A 21,318-nucleotide genomic window follows, 5' to 3' on the forward strand; every position below is an offset into this window, starting at 1 on the left:
TTGGTAAAATCCCCCATAGGATTTCATTGGCTCCCTATTTCCCTTTCCAAAATCTCACATCTTTTCAAAGGGCAATGGCTCAGCAGTACCAAATTTTATAGCATTGTAGGGACCCTTAGGGGGATCATGACTGGTGAGTTTTGCCACTGCTGAGCCATTGCCCTTTGAAATGGTGTGAGATTTTGGAACGGTAAATAGGAGGCCCAATGAAAGCCTATGGGGGATTTTACCAATTTTGGACCCCTGTAACTCTGGTTTGCAGAGATGTAGGGACCCCATCTTTGGAATCTAAGTCTAACAATATGTCTTCTACCTGCATGAGACATTTCGTGAGATTCAGACGTTGCTAACGGCCATGGCTGAGATTTATGTACGCCACCATCACTACCATTGAAATAGCCCCAATAAACAGGTTTTTGTGACCCTAGGCTATGACCTCTTCGGCCTAGGGGCCCGAAACTCACCAGTCATGTTCCCCCTAAGGGTCCCTACAATGCTAGAAAATTTGGTACTGCTGAGCCATTGCCCTTTGAAAAGATGTGAGATTTTGGAAAGTGAAATAGGGAGCCAATGAAATCCTATGGGGGATTTTACCAATTTTGGACCCCTGTAACTCTGGTTTGCAGAGATGTAGGGACCCCATCTTTGGAATCCAAGTCTAACAATATGTCTTCTACCTGTATGAGACATTTCGTGAGATTCAGACTTTGCTAACGGCCATTGCTGCGATTTATGTACGTCACCATCACTACCATTGAAATAGCCCCAATAAACAGGTTTTTGTGACCCTAGGCTATGACCTCTTCAGCCTAGGGGCCCGAAACTCACCAGTCATGTTCCCCCTAAGGGTCCCTACAATGCTAGAAAATTTGGTACTGCTGAGCCATTGCCCTTTGAAAAGATGTGAGATTTTGGAAAGTGAAATAGGGAGCCAATGAAATCCTATGGGGGATTTTACCAATTTTGGACCCCTGTAACTCTGGTTTGCAGAGATGTAGGGACCCCATCTTTGGAATCCAAGTCTAACAATATGTCTTCTACCTGCATGAGACATTTCGTGAGATTCAGACTTTGCTAACGGCCATTGCTGCGATTTATGTACGTCACCATCACTACCATTGAAATAGCCCCAATAAACAGGTTTTTGTGACCCTAGGCTATGACCTCTTCGGCCTAGGGGCCCGAAACTCACCAGTCATGTTCCCCCTAAGGGTCCCTACAATGCTAGAAAATTTGGTACTGCTGAGCCATTGCCCTTTGAAAAGATGTGAGATTTTGGAAAGTGAAATAGGGAGCCAATGAAATCCTATGGGGGATTTTACCAATTTTGGACCCCTGTAATTCTGGTTTGCAGAGATGTAGGGACCCCATCTTTGGAATCCAAGTCTAACAATATGTCTTCTACCTGCATAAGACATTTCGTGAGATTCAGACTTTGCTAACGGCCATTGCTGCGATTTATGTACGTCACCATCACTACCATTGAAATAGCCCCAATAAACAGGTTTTTGTGACCCTAGGCTATGACCTCTTCGGCCTAGGGGCCCGAAACTCACCAGTCATGTTCCCCCTAAGGGTCCCTACAATGCTAGAAAATTTGGTACTGCTGAGCCATTGCCCTTTGAAAAGATGTGAGATTTTGGAAAGTGAAATAGGGAGCCAATGAAATCCTATGGGGGATTTTACCAATTTTGGACCCCTGTAACTCTGGTTTGCAGAGATGTAGGGACCCCATCTTTGGAATCCAAGTCTAACAATATGTCTTCTACCTGCATGAGACATTTCGTGAGATTCAGACTTTGCTAACGGCCATTGCTGCGATTTATGTACGTCACCATCACTACCATTGAAATAGCCCCAATAAACAGGTTTTTGTGACCCTAGGCTATGACCTCTTCGGCCTAGGGGCCCGAAACTCACCAGTCATGTTCCCCCTAAGGGTCCCTACAATGCTAGAAAATTTGGTACTGCTGAGCCATTGCCCTTTGAAAAGATGTGAGATTTTGGAACTGTAAATAGGAGGCCCAATGAAAGCCTATGGGGGATTTTACCAAATTTGGAGCCCTGTAACTCTGGTTTGCAGAGATGTAGGGAACCCATCTTTGGAGCCCAAGTCTAACAATATGTCTTCTACCTGCATGAGACATTTCGTGAGATTCAGACGTTGCTAACGGCCATTGCTGCGATTTATGTACGTCAGACTCGCCACCATTGAAATTGCCCAATAAACAGGTTTTGTGACCCTAGGCTATGACCTCTTCGGCCTAGGACTGCATTGAACGCGACCCACGCATTGTGCGCATTCTGGACAACACCAATTACTGGGTTTATACCCTTCTAGATCCACGGTACAAACACAATGTTCCAAAACTGCTTGAAGAAAGAGCCAGACAGGTCAAAATGGAAGAATACCAGCAGGCCCTTGTGGAGACTTTAGAGAGGAGATTGACATCCTCCCCCTCCTCTAGCCAGTTGTACGCCGACAGACTGACTTCCGCAAACCCAGGACGACCAGGAGGGCAGCAAACAACACAAGCCGCAGCTAGTGCCCAAAAGGGAATGGTATCGGCAGTGTCCTTGGAGTGGGAAAATTTTCTGACACCCATGCAGCAGCACACAGAACAGCAAGCGTGCAGATCCACCTCCAACACCGATCGCCTGGAGAAGATGGTCAAGGACTACATGTCAGATGGCGTAGCTGTGTTGAACAATCCATCTGCACCCTTCAACTATTGGGTATCGAAGCTAGACACCTGGCACAAACTGGCAATGTACGCAATAGAGGTGCTGGCTTGCCCGGCAGCCAGCGTTATGTCGGAACGCTGTTTCAGTGCTGCCGGAGGCATCGTCACAGATCGGCGGCGTATCCGCCTCTCCACAGAAAATGCAGACCGTCTGACTCAAATTAAAATGAATCAATCCTGGATTGGAAACGACTACGCAACACTCCCGGACCCCAACCAAGTAACATGAACAATGAACATCTGTGATGGGTTAGCGTTTCCGGTCCCTGTTTATTGAACCTCTCATCTGTATTACATTTATGACTGCATGGCGACAAAATGCAAATTGCTATCCGCACGCTTCTTGTCCTCATGCAAGGCCTGGGTTGTTGTGTCTCAAAGCGTGGCCTTCTCCTCCTGCGCCACCCTCCTCTTGTTCCATCACGTGTGCTGCTGCTGGGTTAGCGTTACCGGTCCCTTTTCCTGGAACCTCTTATATGTATTACATTTATGACTGCATGCCGACAAAAAGCATGTTACCTGTGCAAAGAAAACAGACATTTCCCGCATTTAAAAGACAGTTTTCCCTTTGAAACTTTAAAATCGATTTTCTCAAAAACTATAAGCTCTTTTTGCTAATTTTTTTTTCCCTCTTGTACCCACTCCCAAGGTGCACATACCCTGTAAATTTGGGGTATATATCATGTAAGGAGGCTTTACAAAGCACGAAAGTTCGGGTCCCCATTGACTTCCATTATGTTCGGAGTTCGGCCATGTTCGGCCCGAACCCGAACATCTAGATGTTCGCCCAACACTACACGTGACCCGTTCGGCCAATCACAGCGCTAGCCGAACGTTCGGGTAACGTTCGGCCATGCGCTCTTAGTTCGGCCATATGGCCGAACAGTTTGGCCGAACACCATCAGGTGTTCGGCCGAACCCGAACATCACCCGAACAGGGTGATGTTCTGCAGAACCCGAACAGTGGCGAACACTGTTCGCCCAACACTAGTCTCCAGGACATCAGACAAGACCTCAGGAACATAATTTTCCAAGTTTTCTAAGAAGGATTCTGAACTATCCATGTTACAGGGCAAAACTGGAACTTTATTTTGTGGACAGGGCAGATGTCCCAGGGAAGGTTCCACCATAAACTGAGACTGAATTTCATCATCATGAGCGGAATGTACAGGGACATTTACTGGAACACACACTGACTCCCTAACTTTAATCTCACTGCACCCAGAATTCTGCATAGCAGTCAAATTAGCTTGCAACTCCAGAACTGCAGAAAAACAGGTGAGTATAGTAGCAATACCTAGATGAGCCTCTAGGGACACTGCAGGAGACTCTAAACAAGGCCATATTAACTCATCCAGAGTACAGGGTGCAGAATCAGCATTTTCCTCAGAACAAGAAAGGGACTCACAAATGTCAGTGTGAGTGGAGATCATGTTTTCATTCATGGTACAGGGCAGATTCAGAGAAAGCTTCTCTGGGCAAAGCAAAGAAGCTTCAGCATCAGATTCGCAAAACCGAAGCGCTGTCTCACTCTTAGATTCGGCTAACCATGTCAAATCCGAGGAGTCAGAACGCAAAACTTGCGAATCAAAAATCGCTTTAGGTTGTGAAACTGACGCTTCCATAGCGCAAACCTCCGCGATCTGCGGGGCAGACTGTAAGACGTTCAGGACAGAAACACTGGAGCAACTGTCACCAGGCAACTGGCCCTTACAGGTGTGAACAGGATAAGACAAAAACGCATTTGCAGTAGAAATAGCGACAACATCAGGAAAAACTTTATTAGACATATTCATTTTACTTTTGATGCTGCATAATTTAGGAATTTTCCCCATAGCAGGATCACAGATGGAAGATCTTAAAGATCTGTCTCTAAATGACAAGGGGTCCCACACATCCTTGAGAAAACTGGCACATTCATGCTGATCACAATCTGCAGGAACATCAGAGAAACAGGCATCAGATCGCACAGATTCAAACTGCACGCAGTCAGGAGAGAATCCTCCAGGATTCGCACAGGAATCAACCACAGTGGCACACCCACTCATTTCAGATCGCACAATGTCACGACTCACATGCTTTACCCCAGAAAGGCAGGAACAATCATCCGACAATGATGTCTCTTTATTGGAATCAATTGATTGGTGTGTGTGCAACTCATCCAAAATCGTCTGCCATACATAAATCACCAGATCCACATCACCCTCGTCACATTCATCAGAATCAATCAAAAGGTACATAGAATCGAGACAATCATTCAAGACATCTTCGCTTTTTGCGATGTAAAAATCGCAAAAGGCTTTCCAATCAAAATCAAATTCCTCCATCAAGGCCCCAATGTCCCATGAGGCAAATTTAGGTTCAAACAGGCCAGTATCCAGATAATCTCCATATGGGTGGAGTTCAGGAACAAGAACAGATTTTTTAACTGCTTTAATATAGTGTGCGATCCTACCTATAATAGGATCCACATAAGCTTTGGATTGGGGCAAAAAACCCGGAGACTGAGCAACATCATTATCATACTGAATGGTTTTGCACATTCCAGACTTGACAGAAATAACCTCTTTATTTGTGGTTGCTATGGGCAACGAATCTTTTGGCTGACAAGCCAAATCAGCAGATTGGCCTGCAAGCACCAACTCATTAACATATGGTAATGACACAGAAATGTTGCATAACCTAATCTGATCAGCGTCATGCACTGCAGGAAAAAACTCATCTCTGGTTTCAGAGTCCAGTATTTTAAACCTCTTAAAGACACAGGACCCATATTTGACCAAATCGTACAAAAACGGAAATTCCCTCTACACTGGGAATTTCGGTTTGGCTGGTCATACTGTAACGATTGTGGAATTCTCTCCGTGATCCTCCACAAGCGTGTAATTTGAGGGAACCCAGCAAAAGGTGCAATGCACCTGTAGAGGGAAATTCCTGTCGGCAGGAGGAGCTGTGGAGTGCAGAGTAACAGCTCCTCTGCCCTGCCACAGACGCAAGACAGGAATTGCACGAAGGGAAGAAACGCAGGGCAAGATAGCCCTGAAAGAGAGAGATCAAAGCGACAGAGGGTATGCGTGTTCACCAAACTAGTCGCCAACCTGCGACGATGAACACACAACCATGAAGACAAAGTGAGAAGGCAATCGCCAGAGATGGTGATTGCTAACAGCGACACAAGACCGAATAAGCACAGATGAGGAATGTATGTATGTCCACCAATCTAGCCACCACCTGCGACGGCGGACACACAACAAAGAAAACCGAGTGAGAACACAATCGCCTGAGAAGCGATTGCGAATGAGATTGAGCAAAGGACCAGATTGTATGTGTGTGCACCAAACTAGTCGCCAACCCGCAACATGTGCATACACAACAGCAGATATGAAGCAGGAACGCAATCACGAGAGAGGCGATTGCGAGAGGTGACACCAGGCTACAGCAAGGCAGAGCACGAGAGTAGCAAAGGCACAGCAAATCATACAATGAGAAGATAAGGAAAATAACAAACGCTAGCTAAACGCGAACACTGCACTCATTCGCAACAGTGCACGTGTTTATGCGCGGTCTCCGCATGATAAGCACAACAGAGACAAGCACACCTAACTAACCACCGACAGACAAACATGAAACAGAGGATGCGAGCGCTTGCTTAATGGTTACCTCACCGAGCCTCCAGCAAGCGTTCGTAGCAGACAAGACAGACACACGAAAACAGGAACAAGTGAGAGATAGGATCCACAGCACCAGCGAAAGAGGCTAGTGCGATCCAGGAAGACAGAACAGAAGGATCCACAGCACTAGCGCAAGGCGAGTGTGACCCAGGCAGACAGAACAGAAGGATCCACAGCACTAGCGCAAGAGGCTAGTGCGATCCAGGAAGACAGAACAGAAGGGGCTACCAGTAACAACCGCTGTTCAGGTTAGCACCTAGACACACAGAACGATTTCCTGTCGACAACCGCTGGGACAGGACAATCGCAACAGACAAACAAAACAGATATGCAATCCTACTGCACTAGGGAAACTGCCCAGTGCAGTTCCAGGAATTACTCTAAGCTAATCTTCAAACAAAGAGCAAGCCTGACACTTGGAGTGTTTCACAGGAACTAACCCTTATGACCAGCGAAGGACTCTGGGAAACATAGCTCTTTATACTGCCAGTCATCAAAGGAGGCAGGTAGGGGATTTGCATAACGAGTGTATGCAAATTCCTCAGCAGCAGAACAGACCAGAAACTTGTAATGGAAAGACAGGTCTCTCTTGCAGAGACCTGCAGCCCACAGACTAGAAGAATGGTCAAACAGCTGTCTGCCAGTGCATCCAGCTGAGCGGATCATTACACAATGTTGGCAACAGGTGATCAGATGGGCGGAAGTACCGAATCAGAGGACAGGAGAGTAGTCAGGAAAGCCAAAGGTCATAACAGGTAACAGAAATCTCTCTCAATCCTAGTCTTAGGTGTGAGGTCCTTGGTCTCAACATCTGGGAAGTAGTCTAACAGATGATAGTAACAATATAAGAATCTCCTAGTCTTAGGTGTGAGGTCCTTGATCTCAACACCTGGGAACTAGTCTAACACATAAACAGTAGCAAGCAATAGTACTTTAAAGCTATCAATGGACTCAGTGTGAATTCCCAGCTCCGGGTGGTTCTAACACACTGTGGGATCTGACTCAGTTCTGAGCGCTCACACATAGATGTTCGCAACAGCAGACAACTTGCAAGTGACAAGCGAGTCCTATATATACTAAAAGCGCTCCACAGTGCCGCCCCAGTCACTCAGCCAATCCGGAGCATAGCTGGAGTCAGCTGATTGGCATGATCAGCTGACTCCCCTTCTAGCAGCATAAAGGTCCTGTCGCCTGGCGCGCGCGTGCATAGTTCTCCATCTGTGTGCACTAGAAGGACCAGGCAGGGCAGCATCACGCTGCTGCGCGGCAGCAGCTGCCGGCTGGGATGCGGAGATAGCTGCCATGCCGCTCTCCCATGCGGTGGCATCTCCGCTATTCATTACAGTACCCCCCCTGAGGAGTGGACCCCGGACACTTCCTACCCGGTTTCTCAGGGTGTAAGTCATGAAACTCTTTTTTCAATTCCTCAGCATGCATGCGACAATCTGGCACCCAAGTTCTCTCTTCCAGACCATACCCCTTCCAGTGGACCAGATACTGCACAGAATTTTGCACCAATCGAGAATCCAAAATCTTCTCGATCTCATACTCGGGTTGGTCGTTAACCATCACAGGGGGGTGGGGGAGAGGAATACACGTGCACTGCAGGCTTCAACAGAGACACAGGGAATTATTTCACACCTTTGTTTCATGCTAGCTGGGAGATCAATCGCATACGTGACGTCATTAATCCTTCTGGACACCGGATATGGTCCTACAAATCTGGGTCCCAATTTAGGTGATGGTTGCTTTAACCACTTGCCGACCGCGCACTCATAACGCGCGTCAGCAAAGTGGCAGCTGCAGGACCAGCGACGCAGATCTACGTCGCCGGCTGCAGGCTAATTAATCAGGAAACAGCCGCTCATGCGAGCGGCTGTTTCCTGTCATTTCACGGCGGTGGGCTCCATGAATAGCCTGCGGGCCGCCGATCGCGGCTCGCAGGCTAAATGTAAACACAAGCGGAAATAATCTGCTTTGTTTACATTTTTACAACGCTGCTACAGTAGCAGCGTTGTAGTAGATCAGCGATCCCCGGCCAATCAGTGGCCGGGGATCGCTGTCACATGACAGCGGGGAGCCTGTTAGAGGCTGCACAGAACAGATCCGTTCCTGTGCAGCCTCCGATCTCTCGGGCAGGGAGGGAGGAGAGGGAGAGGGGGAATCTTGCGGTGGAGGGGGCTTTGAGGTGCCCCCCCACCACCACCCACAGCATGCAGGAGCGATCAGACCCCCCCAGCACATCATCCCCCTAGTGGGGAAAAAAGGGGGGCGATCTGGTCGCTCTGCCTGTCACTTGATCTGTGCTGGGGGCTGTAGAGCCCACCCAGCACAGATCTGAAAAAAACAGTACTGGTCCTTAAGGGGGGTAAAGACTAGGTCCTCAAGTGGTTAAAGCCAAATGCCGAGTGGATACCCACACCATGTCCCCTGGGGAAAACTTCCACTCTACAGACCGTCTCTTATCCGCCTGTTTCTTCTGAGCCTGGAAGGCTTTCCCCAGATTCCTCTTAACCATTCCCCAAATCTCCCTCAATGCCCTTTGCCAATCCTCCAGGGCCGGAAATGGGGTAGATGACCCAGGTAATGGGGCAAACTTGGGAGATCTTCCTGAGACTACCTGAAACGAGAAGAATCCTGAAGAGGAACTCTTCAGATTGTTATGTGCAAATTCTGCAAACGGCAAAAACTTTACCCAGTCAGACTGTGCATCTGCCACATAACATCTGAGAAACTGCTCAAGGAACTGGTTTATTCTCTTGGTCTGGCCATTGGTCTGTGGGTGATAGCCTGATGAAATGAAAGGTCCATCTCCAGCTGATGGCAAAAGGCCCTCCAAAATTTTGACACGAACTGGACTCCCCGATCTGACACTACATTCTCCGGAATGCCATGCAGCCGGAAAATGTGCTGGATGAAGAGATCAGCCAACTCCTGGTCAGAGGGGAGTCCTTTCAGAGGGACAAAATGAGCCATCCATCCTTTTTCTGTACGAAAAAGAATCCTGCCCCAGCTGGTGAGCGAGAAGGGCGGATGAAGCCTTTAGCCAAATTCTCTTTGATGTAATCCTGCATTGTCACCTTCTCAGGTCTTGATAAATTATAAAGGTAACCCCTAGGAGGCATACAACTAGATCTTAAATCGATGGGACAATCGAAGCTACGGTGAAGCGGGAGTTTGTTTGCAGACTTGGGACAGAACACATCAGCGAATTCCGCATACTGTACTGGCACACCTTTAACCTGAATCTTGGTAGTGCAAACAGCAACTTTCTCTAAACAATGATGATGACAATTGGCCGACCAGCTCTATAGCTGACCTGCCCAGTCAATCTGAGGAGAGTGAAGTTGTAACCAAGGCATACCAAGAATAATGGTAGAGGTTGCCATCTGCAGAATCAAGAACTGTAAAGTCTCTTTATGTAACACCCCTACATTACACACCAACAATGGGGTCTGAGAAAGAGGTTGTCTACTCTGTAATGGAGAGTCGTCAACTGCAGTAACCAGAATCTGTCGGTCTAATAGAAGTAAAGGAATTCCCAATTTCTTAGCAAAGTCATAATCTATGAAATTAGCTGCAGAGTCGGAATCTACAAAGGCTTCTGTGGGGACAGTCTGACCCTCCCACGTGATGGAACAGGGAAGGAGCAGATGATTATTGTTTAGAGGTGGAGACTGCTCACCTAGGGTATTACCTCTGACTACACCTAGGCGGCAGCGTTTCCCGACTTCTTAGGACAATTCTGAACCCTGTGACCCTCCTCAGCACAGTATAAACAGAGTTTTTCCGATTCCTGCGATTCTTTTCCACCTGCGTCAATCTAGAGTGTCCGATTTTCATCGGCTCTGGCGGGGTGATGAGGGTGGAGAGGAGGCGTAGGAGACATATCTTACAGCATTTCTACCCTGGGACTGTCTTTGATAGCCTAAGCGGCGATCTACCCGAACAGCTAAAGCGATTGCCTCGTCAATCGATTTAGGCTCAGGATGTCCCAACATCAATTCGGAAACTGCATCAGATAAACCTGAAAAAAAAACAGTTGAATAGTGCATATGTTCCCCACCTAGCTGATACAGCCCACTTCCTGAACTCTGCCGCATAAACCTCTACCGGATCTCGACCCTGGCGCAGTGTCTTTAGCTTCCGTTCAGCGGTGGAAGCAATATCCGGATCATCATATATAATGGCCATGGCTTTAAAAAATTCCTGAACCGATGTCAGAGCCTCGTGCTTTGCATGAAGACTATATGCTCATGTCTGTGAATCCCCTGACAAAAGGGTCTTTATAAACGTAACTCTCTGAGACTCAGTTCCCGAAAGGGTAGGCCTCAACTCAAAATATGATAGCACTCGATTTCTGAAATTCTGAAAGTCAGATCTATGTCCAGAAAAATTTTCAGGTACAGACATGCGAAGGTCTGTAACTGGAGAGGATCGCACTGTACTCATAGCCATTTGGAGAACCTGTATTGACCCAGACAAAGCTGTGATTTGAGTCTGTTGGCCATCAAGCACCCTGATGAGATTATCCACTGAAGTGGCTAAACTGTCAACTCGGCTGTGTAGTGAGTCCATATTGTTTTGGTCTGCTGTTCTGTAACGATTGGTGTCAGCAACACAGATTTTTCTGATTATTGGTGATCTGCAGTATCGCCAATAATACAGATGCTATACCTGATTATGGGCCATATCCTATTCAAGGTGATAAGTAGCTTGCAGATGCGAGCTACTTATCACCTTGCCATCGCGCGAGGATTACCGGCAAATCTTATCCATATCCTTTGCACGATGGCCGATCGTTAGGGAGCATTACTCAGGCGAAAGCCTAAGCGATGCTCCCTTTTACCAAGTGATGGGGAGTGAGGTTTACGCTGTGGTGCTGTCCATCAGCACCACGGCCTCATTCCTCACACATGCGCACTCGCCCGCTTAACATCGCCGCCATCTTCCTCCGCAGCATCTGGGGGTCTCCTTTAATAAGGAGACCTCCAGAGCTCCCCGTTGGGTCGCCGCACAGTTTAGAAGCCCCCGCGCAGCTCTGCAAAGCTCCCCTGTCATACATACCGCCGCCGATCACCCGACGCCTCTCGCCGCAAAATCCATCATGTAATTACAGTGTATCTAACACTGTAATTACTGTCCGCATAGAAGGAGCCTGGGCAAAGCATCTTTTAATCTGCAGCCGGGCTCCCCATTGGTCCGCTTGTCTGAGCCATTTTATTGGTTCAGACAGCGGACCAATGGGGAGCCCGGCTGCAGATTCAAAGATGCTTTGCCTGGGCTCCTTCTATGTGGACAGTAATTACAGTGTTAGATACACTGTAATTACGTGATGGATTTTGCGGCGAGAGGCGTCAGGTGATCGGCGGCGGTACGTATGACAGGGGAGCCTTTGCAGAGCTGCGCATGGGCTTCTAAATTGTGTGGCGACCTGATGGGGAGCTCTGGGAGTCTCCTTATTAAAGGAGACCCCCAGATGCTGCGGCGGCGACGTGCGTTAGCTAGTTTAGACCTGATTTTTGCAGGTCTAAGCTAACGCTCATGTCTGCCAGGAAGCGATGCTTCCCGGAAACATGATAAGGGTAATTGGATTCCGTGGTAAGAACTCGCTGGGCAATTATATCGCCCAAGCGAGTCCTTTTCCGCCTGGGGGTTCTAAAGTTTAATTAGATTAGGTGATGCCCCCATCGCCTAAGTTAAGAACTCGCAGGTGCTTAGCGCTGGCGAGTTCAGCAATAGAATATGGCCCTATGTGTGATCTGCAGAATCACCAATAATACTAGTATAGCTAGACACAGGGCACCCAATGTGATATAGTGTTTTATGCAACAGTAATAGGAGAGATTATCTCCTGAGAAGCGGGAGATACGAACACTTCTGTACCCTAGGAGTCCCTGAGGGGCAGGGAATCAGGCTGTACGGCAGCCAGTGGATACCTGAGGAGCAGGGATCACTGTCTGGAGTAATATTGATGATGATTGGTCTGCAGCTAGGGATTCCCTGAGGACCAGTGAAACAGACTGTACTGCAGCCAAGGATTCTCTGAGAGGAAGGGAATCAGACTGTACTGCAGCCAGTGGACCTTGGATAGGTAGAGACTCACTGACTGTGCTGCACGATGGTCTCCGGTGGAGCTGGTGACCATAGGCCTGATATTGCAGCTAATAACCACCTGAAGAGCAGGCATCACAGGTATACAGTAAGACTGATCACCCAGGGGCTAGGTGACAGCCAGAAAGGTCAGACAAGCCAGGTCGGCAACAAATGGACAGACAAAGTACAGAAGCAGAATACTGATTCGGTATCCAGGTACAGGCAATGTTGGCAACAGGAAATCAGATGGGCGGAAGTGCCGAATCAGAGGACAGGAGAGTAGTCAGGAAAGCCAAAGGTCATAACAGGTAACAGAAATCTCTCTCAATCTTAGTCTAGTGAGGTCCTTGGTCTCAACACCTGGGATCTAGTCTAACAGATGATAGTAACAATATAACAATCTCCTAGGCTTAGGTGTGAGGTCCTTGGTCTCAACACCTGGGAACTAGTCTAACACATAAACAGTAGCAAGCAATAGTACTTTAAAGCTATCAATGGAATCTGACTCAGTGTGAATTCCCAGCTCCGGCTGGTTCTAACACACTGTGGGATCTGACTCAGGTCTGAGCGCTAACACGTAACTGTTCGCAACAGCAGACAACTTGTAAGTGACAAGCGAGTCCTATATATACTAAAAGCGCTCCACAGCGCCGCCCCAGTCACTCAGCCAATCCAGAGCATAGCTCCCCTTCTAGCAGCATAAAGGTCCTGTCGCCAGGCGCGCGCGCTCGTAGTTCTCCATCTGTGTGCACTAGAAGGAACAGGCAAGGCAGCATACACTGGCTGGGATGCGGAGATAGCCGCCATGCCGCTCTCCCATGCGGCGGCATCTCCGCTATTCATTACATGTATACATCAATCAAGGAGTGTAATTAGAGTACTGCTTCATACTGCCACACCAAACGCACTGTGCAACACACCGCAAACAACTGTTTGTGTCGTGACAGCCGTGCTGGACTGGTGTGCACCATGGCCAGAGTGCAGGCCGTGGAGGTTTTCAAGCCCATATGGTCGCCGGGCTGTGGTAGCTGAATGACAGAGCAGTGACTGTCCAGCTGGTCAAATTTGGTCTGTTCACAATGAAGCAAAAACCTTATTATCTTGGGTGTGCCCCCCCCCCCCCCGAGACACTCATATAGCCGGCGTTTATTGCTTCATTGTGATATGCAAGCCCCTTCACCGCGGCATGGTAATGATCACAAAGGGGAATTGGCACATGTGCATGCCTTTTGTTTTGTTGTTGCAGCCGCAGTGTAGCCAGAAAAATTAGGCAGGCATGTACATGCATCAGAAAAATTATTATAGTGGCCGCTGCTAGCAGAAGGCAGTCAAGCGGCCTGCAGGCAGAGATGCTGTGTGGGGAGTGACTTAGTCTTGGGGCAGGGAGTCACATGGCGTGCAGGCAGAGATGCTGTGTGTGGGGACTGACTTGGTCTTCGGGCAGGCCTGACCGTGCTTTGCAGACCACGTGATCAGATGGTCCCTTGAACCAATGCTGTGTGCCAGAGATGACACCACTTGCCTTTCAAGATTATGGTACAGTTTGGGTATCCCCTTTTTTGAGAAATAATTAAATATCTTCCACTACGGTGTGTGGATTTGCTTTTGTGTGCTGCTTTCCCTCAGGTGGTCATCCCATTGCAGTTTGTGCTTTATAATCATGTGCCTTCGTAAGGTAGTTGTCCCTACGCGGGTTTTGGTCTTTCCACGGCTCAATTTTTCGGTGGCAGAGAGTACAGATGGCATTGCTCTTATCTGAGGCAGAAACACACAAACATTTCCATACCACTGAGCCCTGGGGTGATGGCACTTTGGTGGTGGCGGCCGACTGAGTGTTAAGTGGGGGGCCAGAATCAGAGCAGGAGGAGGAAGATATGTCACGCTTCCGTGTGGAAGCTGAGAAAGATGAGGTGTTCTGTGTTAAATAGTCAACTACGTCCTGACAATATTGGGGGTTGATGGCACGTGCCTTCTTCTGAACACTGTACTTTGGTCGTGGGCCGCACTGAATCATGACAGCTCGACCTCAAACAGACCTGCCAGGTGGCCTGCCTCTGCCTTTTGTTTTGTCCATATTGGGGGGGGGGGATGAAGTGAATGGTATCCACTAACTTGACTAATACAATGTGCAGTCAGTCACACAGGTGCAGTTAACTGGTATGCACGTATATCCCACTGCGTGTGCTCACATGCATGCGCTCAGGTGGGTGCACTGAAATGAACAACAGGTAGTAGGTATATGCAGGGATGGGTATTACGTGTGCACCTGTCACACAGACAGGTATCGGATAGGCACAGTGACACTGCGTGCACTCATGTAGGTAGGTGGGTGCAATGAAGTGAACAACAGGTAGTAGGTATATGCAGGGATGGGTATTACATGTGCACCTGTCACACACAGACAGGTATCGGATAGGCACAGTGACACTGCATGCGCTCATGTAGGTAGGTGGGTGCACTGAAGTGAACAACAGGTAGTAGGTATATGCATTACATGTGCACCTGTCACACACAGACAGGCACAGTGACACTGACTGACAGGGCTGTATATAATGCAAGTGGGCCACATAAAAAAAAATAAATCACAAGAACAAGATTAGCTCTCAAAAGAGCTGTTGAGGGGTGCTTTTTTTTAGCAATAACAATTAGCCAGGAGCAAAGGAGCAAGCTAAGAAGCCTAAAAGAGCCTAACTAAGCTTTCCCTATGAGAGTCTGCAGCAGCCATCCCTTAAACTAATTACTGCAGGCACACGAGTGAGTCCACTGCCTGATGCTGCCTGCCTTTAGTAAGGGGGGTGGGGCTCCAGGAGAGAGTGTAGCCTAATTGGCTACAATGTGCCTGCTGACTGTGATGTAGAGGGTCAAAGTTGACCCTCATGATGCACTATGGGGGCAAACCGAACTTCCAGAAAAGTTCCCAGTTCGCCGCGATCGCGAACCACGGAAGTTCACCGGGAACCATTCACCGGCGAACCGTTCGGGCCATCTCTATTTACAATATGTCATGTCATGTGGTGCCACCTTTTCATGCTCATGTATCCCCTACATCAGCACCATAATACGTTCTGCTGGGCACCCTCTCAAAAGACGCACCTATTGTCTCTACCCCCACCATTTAGATTGTAAGCCTCTGGCAGGGTCCTCTGTTCAGGCTTGATTATGCAATCTCACTGTCTGACACCCCTCATGTGGACTAGAACAGTCTTTATTTTGACCAAAGATACTGAACTACTGTTTGCATGATCTTGGTTTGCTGTGAGCTCCTTTTATGTCCTACCTTGTATGTTAACCCATTTATCTATTGTGCAGCGCTCTGTGACGCTTTATAGATACAATAAATAATAATAATGTGGTGAAAGTTGTCACATGCATTTGCATGTGTTCTGGTAGTCATAAGCAACCAGGCAGTTCTCAGCAGTGATGAGCGACAATGTCGATATTTTTTTTGCAATATTTTTTGCGAAAATAATGTTAAATATGACTATATAGCAAAACTGCCATCGAACATCATTTTGTAATAAGTTTGTGATATTTCACATTTTTTGTGAATCTTCATGCTAAAATGAATGATTTTTCACGTATTCGTGGTAAAATGTTTTAATATTTTTGCAAACTTTCGCCATATTGCAAAAATAGATGTACATAAATACACATATTTTTGCAAAAATGTCCTCCAAATCAAAAATGCAATTTTCAATGCAAAAAAGACTTGGCGAAAATTTGTGAGCAACACTGCTCATCGCCTCACTGGGTAATCTCTAGTAATGTGCGTAATTCTACTACACTAGTGAGTAATTACTTCCTGTGTCCAGGCCCAGCAATTGCAATGTCACATTATACTTCTTTACAGCTAATTAATTAGTTAATTTTCTGTCCACTTTTCACGAGTACCATTCTGTATTATGATCAACAGCAAATGCAATTATAGGTCTGAGGGTCCACATTTCTTTAAAAGATCACGATCATGAAAAATACATTTAAAATGTATGTGTGTGATATGTATAAAATGTACATTTATTCCTGAGTAAAATTCACTATAAATTACTTTTTTTCTTTTCTTGCTTTCACTTAAGGTAGACAGTAAAAATCTGATAGATCTGACAGGTTTTGGACTAGTCTCCCCATGGGGGATTCTCAGGGTCTTCTTTATTTTCAAAAGCACTTACAGAATGGCAATTGCTCGGTTCAACAGCCAAATAGTGTGCAAGTGAGAAGGGAATGCTGGGTGACATCTTTATAGATCCTTTCCAAGGGGTGCTTTAGTAAAGATTAAATACTGAAAATCCCCCTTGAGGAGATAGACTAGTCCAACATCTGTCAGATCTATCAGATTTTTACAGCCTACTGTAAGCGACAGCAACATTGGAATTTAAAGAATGTATGGTACATTTTACTCTGGTAGAAATTTACTTCTTGTAAATATGTATTTTAAATTTTACATTTTTTTTGTGATAGTGATCCTTAAAGAGACTCTGAAGTCTCTTAAAAATCCTTTTTTATGACAAAATCCTCTTTAACATATTAGCCCTAACTAAAGCGCCGCATCCCCTCCACTGTACGCTAACTAAATCCCCCTTAACTCCCCGGGGGGGCAATCCGGGCAGCGCTTCCGTGAGAGGCAGAGCTATGAGCGAAAGCTCTGACCTCTCAGCTTGTCTGTCATGCCCGGATCGCCACCTCTCCCCCGCCCCTCTCAGTCTTGCTTCACTGAGAGGGGTGGGGAAGAGGCGGAGATCTGCCGCTGACAGACGCGTGCAAGGCGGGGCTGCATCTCATAGCTCTGCCTCACACGGAAGACTAAAAGGCAGCAAAATCCAACACCAAGAAAGTCGTGGATTTTGCAGGGGAGGGCGAGTTTGGGGGGATTTAGATAGTGTACAGCTGCGGGGATGCGGTGGTTTAGTTAGGGCTAATATGGTAAACAATATTTTGTCATAAAAAAAGATTTTTAAGAGACTTCAGTGTCTCTTTAAACTGAGCACAGATTGATGGCTATGGTCATCACAAATTGGCACATACATTGTTATATTAATTGCTTTCCAATAATCACTTTCTGTTCCTATTATTCTTCTACTACATAATGTTAATGCAGACCTATATAAAATAACAGCATTGTACCGAAGCTATTGTAAACTATTCAATTATTTACTGAATCTGAATGCTTCATTATTACAGTAATTTCCATGGATTGTGTTTTTCCTTGATCATACTTAATGATTAATGTGTTCCTGGCAATTTCAAATAAGTAATAAGTATACAGATCACATAAAATGGTTCATAACACCGTCTTTAGATCAATAACATTGTGTAAAACACAAAAGGGATATATATTATTAGTCAGAAATCACACTTTTATTCAAAGGTGGTACTTTTACACTGCACTTTAATTAACACCAGCACAAATGTCTCACTTCATCCCATAGTTAAATGTCAGCAGTTGCTAAAATAAGACTTGCCGTCCAGCTACAAAGATTAATATTCTTTACTGCACTTGCATCACTGCATTGCTCCCATGATGTTATGTATGTTAAATCTGAAGTGAAGTGAAAATATATATTTAAATGACACCTGTCATCATGTTTGTGATGGTTGTCTCACAGTTTAGATGTTTGCCATTATTTATAATTTAGAAGTGACAACAGATCTCTGCAGCACAAACAAATTAATTATCCAGCTGCAGAGCTTGCAAAGTGAATGTGTTACATCAGAGAGGGGTTTATTGTAAAATTATCTATGGCTATAGCATTCATCACTGCTATAATTTTATAGTTTTGTAAGTAGTTTGAAAGCAAACTAATACATTTAGGGGTTTATTTGTAAAATACTGCTTTTAGTTTGCATTTCAAAAACAAATCACATCAAAATAGTTGTATTAGTATGACCAAGACTCATACAGGCATGGCCAAAGCAAGAGGAAATGGGGGACATGGAAGGGGGTGGGTTAGGAGTACATTGGGTAAGCAGTTCGTGGTGGACATTCTTAGGTTTACAGTCATTTATGCTCTTTTCAGTCTGTGGCATGCTGTGATGTAGTGTGCAGTGATTGTCACTGTGTATTCCAGAAGAATGTCGAGTTTTCTTTCATCCTCTAATGTGTGAAAGTCTGGAAATAGATCCAACAATTTCTTAAAGAAAGTTTCCCTAGTTGTAGACAGTATACTTGGGGCAACGCAGCATGAAGGGATTCTCATCCTCAATCCTTATGGTCACAGTGTTGGGATAGTCTATTTTCCCTGGATTTGTACATCTCTTTGTGTCTCCCATGCTTATTTTTAAGATTGTGAGGATTCAGTCTGTAGACACTCAGGATTTGCCTCTTTTAACCTCTTGAGGACCATGGTGTTAAACCCCCCTAGTGACAAGGATAATTTCAGTTTAATTGGCCACTGCAGCTTTAAGGCCAAGCTGCAGGGCCGTGCAACTCTGCACACAAGTGCCCCCCCCCTTTTCTCCCCACCAACAGAGCTCTCTGTTGGTGGGGTATGATTGCTCCCCCATGTTTATTTTTTTTAAATAAACATTATTGTTTGTTTTAAAAAAATAAAAAAAAACTGTTTCTTTAAATGCTATCACTCCCTCCCTCCCTCCCTCCAGCCAGCCAACCAATTATGGCGATCGGCTGTCATAGGCTTCTGCCTATGAGAGCTGATCGCTCTCTAGTCCCCCAGAGGGAGGGGGCTGTACATGTAAATACACGGCGGTTTTGCCGTGTAACAGTCTTCTGAGCGGCGATCGCCCACCAAGCAGGAGATGCGCGCGCACCCTGCACGCGATCTCCTGCAAACTGCTGCACCATGACTTTACGCCAATCAGCGTTAGCTGGTCCTGGGGCTGCCGCCGTGGCCGTGCCCATTGGCGTGACGCGGTCGGCAAGCGGTTAAGAGTTTGTAATGATCGGTGTCTGCACGCAGAGAGAATCTGATTATTGGTGATCTGCAGTATCACCAAGAATACAGATCTATACCTGATTATGGATGATCTGCAGAATCACCAATAATACAGATATAGTGCTAACCTCTGGATATCTCTAGATATATATGGTGAGTGTTTGGTGTAACAGTATGACTTTGAGCAACCCACCTGATGAACAGGTGACCCTAAGCAGTACAGAAGACACTGCTATGGAGAGTACAGAAACCTTCCAGCAGCCTGAGACTCTCCAAGGGGTGGAGTCAGGCTGAAGGTAGGAAGGACCAGATAATGAGTGACACCTGAAGGTGGATGTCACTGACTGATCTTGGAGACTATCTCTTAAGTGGAGAGAGATAGCTCTCGAGGTCGAGCAAGCCAGGTCGGCAACACAGACAGATAAAGTATAAAGACAGAAGGCTGATTCAGTATCCAAGATAGGCAGGGTTTGGCAACGAGATATCAGATATGCGTGGTACCGAATCAGAAAGCAGAGGGATAGTCAGGAAAGCAACAGGTCATAACAAATATCAAACAATGCCTAGTCTTGGGTGTGAGGTCCGTGGTCTCTACACCCTGGAACTAGTCTGATGTATAACAGAGTGATAACACAAGTTCCCTAGTCTTGGGTGTGAGGTCCGTGGTCTCTACACCCTGGAGCTAGTCTGATGTATAACAGAATAATAACACAAGTTCCCTAGTCTTGGGTGTGAGGTCCGTGGTCTCTACACCCTGGAACTAGTCTGAGGTATAACAGAATAATAACACAAGTAATCTGGCTCAGTGTGAATTCCCAGGTCCTCCTGGTTCAAACACACTGTTGGATCTGACTAAGGTCTGAGTGCTTCCACGTAGTGATCGCAACGGCAGACAATTTGAGAGTGGCCAGCAGTAACCATATACAGAGCAGTGCTCTCTGGTGCCACCCTAAAGTGATCAACCAATGGTTACCAGCTCAGAGGTCAGCTGACCGGCCTGGTCAGGTGATCCCCCCTTGACCATCATAAAAGTTCTGCCTTTCAGCGTGCGCGCGCGTATTCCTAAACCGGTGTGAACTAACAGGCTCAGCCACACCAGCTGCACGCTGCTGCGTGCAAACCGCCGTGCTGGATGCGGAACCAGCCGCCTTGCTGTCAGTACATGTGGCGGCTTTTCCGCATTCTGCCATGTCACTAGATGCACGCTTCCGCGTGCAGACCGCCGTGTTGGACGCAGAATCAGCCGCCTTGCTGTCAGTACACGCGGCGGTTTTTCCGCGTTCTCTCACAGTACCCTCCCCTGAGGAGTGGACTCCGGACATCTCCTACCCGGCTTCCCAGGATGCAAGCTATGGAATTCCCTTTTTAACTCCTCTGCGTGCATACAACAGTCTGGCACCCAAATTCTTTCCTCTATGCCATACCCCTTCCAGTGAACCAAATACTGCACAGAGTTCTGCACAAGCCGTGAGTCCAGAATCTTCTCAATTTCATACTCAGGTTGGTCATCAATCAACACAGGGAAGGGGGGGGGGGGGGGGAAGAGGAATCCACGTGCACTGCCGGCTTGAGCAGGGACACATGAAATGACCTCACACCTCGCATGCTGGTAGGGAGATCAATGGCATAAGTGACATTATTGATTTTCCTGGTCACTGGAAAAGGACCCACAAATCTAGGACCTAACTTGGGTGACAGTTGTTTTAGAGGCAAATGTTGTGTGGACACCCAGACCAGGTCTCCTGGAAGAAATTCCCATTCTATGGAACGTCTCTTGTCAGCCTGTTTTTTCTGGTTCTGAAAAGCCCTCCCCAGATTTCTTTCGACCTATTCCCCAAATCTGTTTCAAAGACTTCTGCCAGTTCCCCAGTGCTGTAAACGGAGTAGAAGCCACTGGCAATGGGGTGAACTTAGGTAACC

This window comes from Hyperolius riggenbachi, chromosome 3, assembly GCF_040937935.1.
Source record: "Hyperolius riggenbachi isolate aHypRig1 chromosome 3, aHypRig1.pri, whole genome shotgun sequence".
NCBI lineage: Eukaryota > Metazoa > Chordata > Amphibia > Anura > Hyperoliidae > Hyperolius > Hyperolius riggenbachi.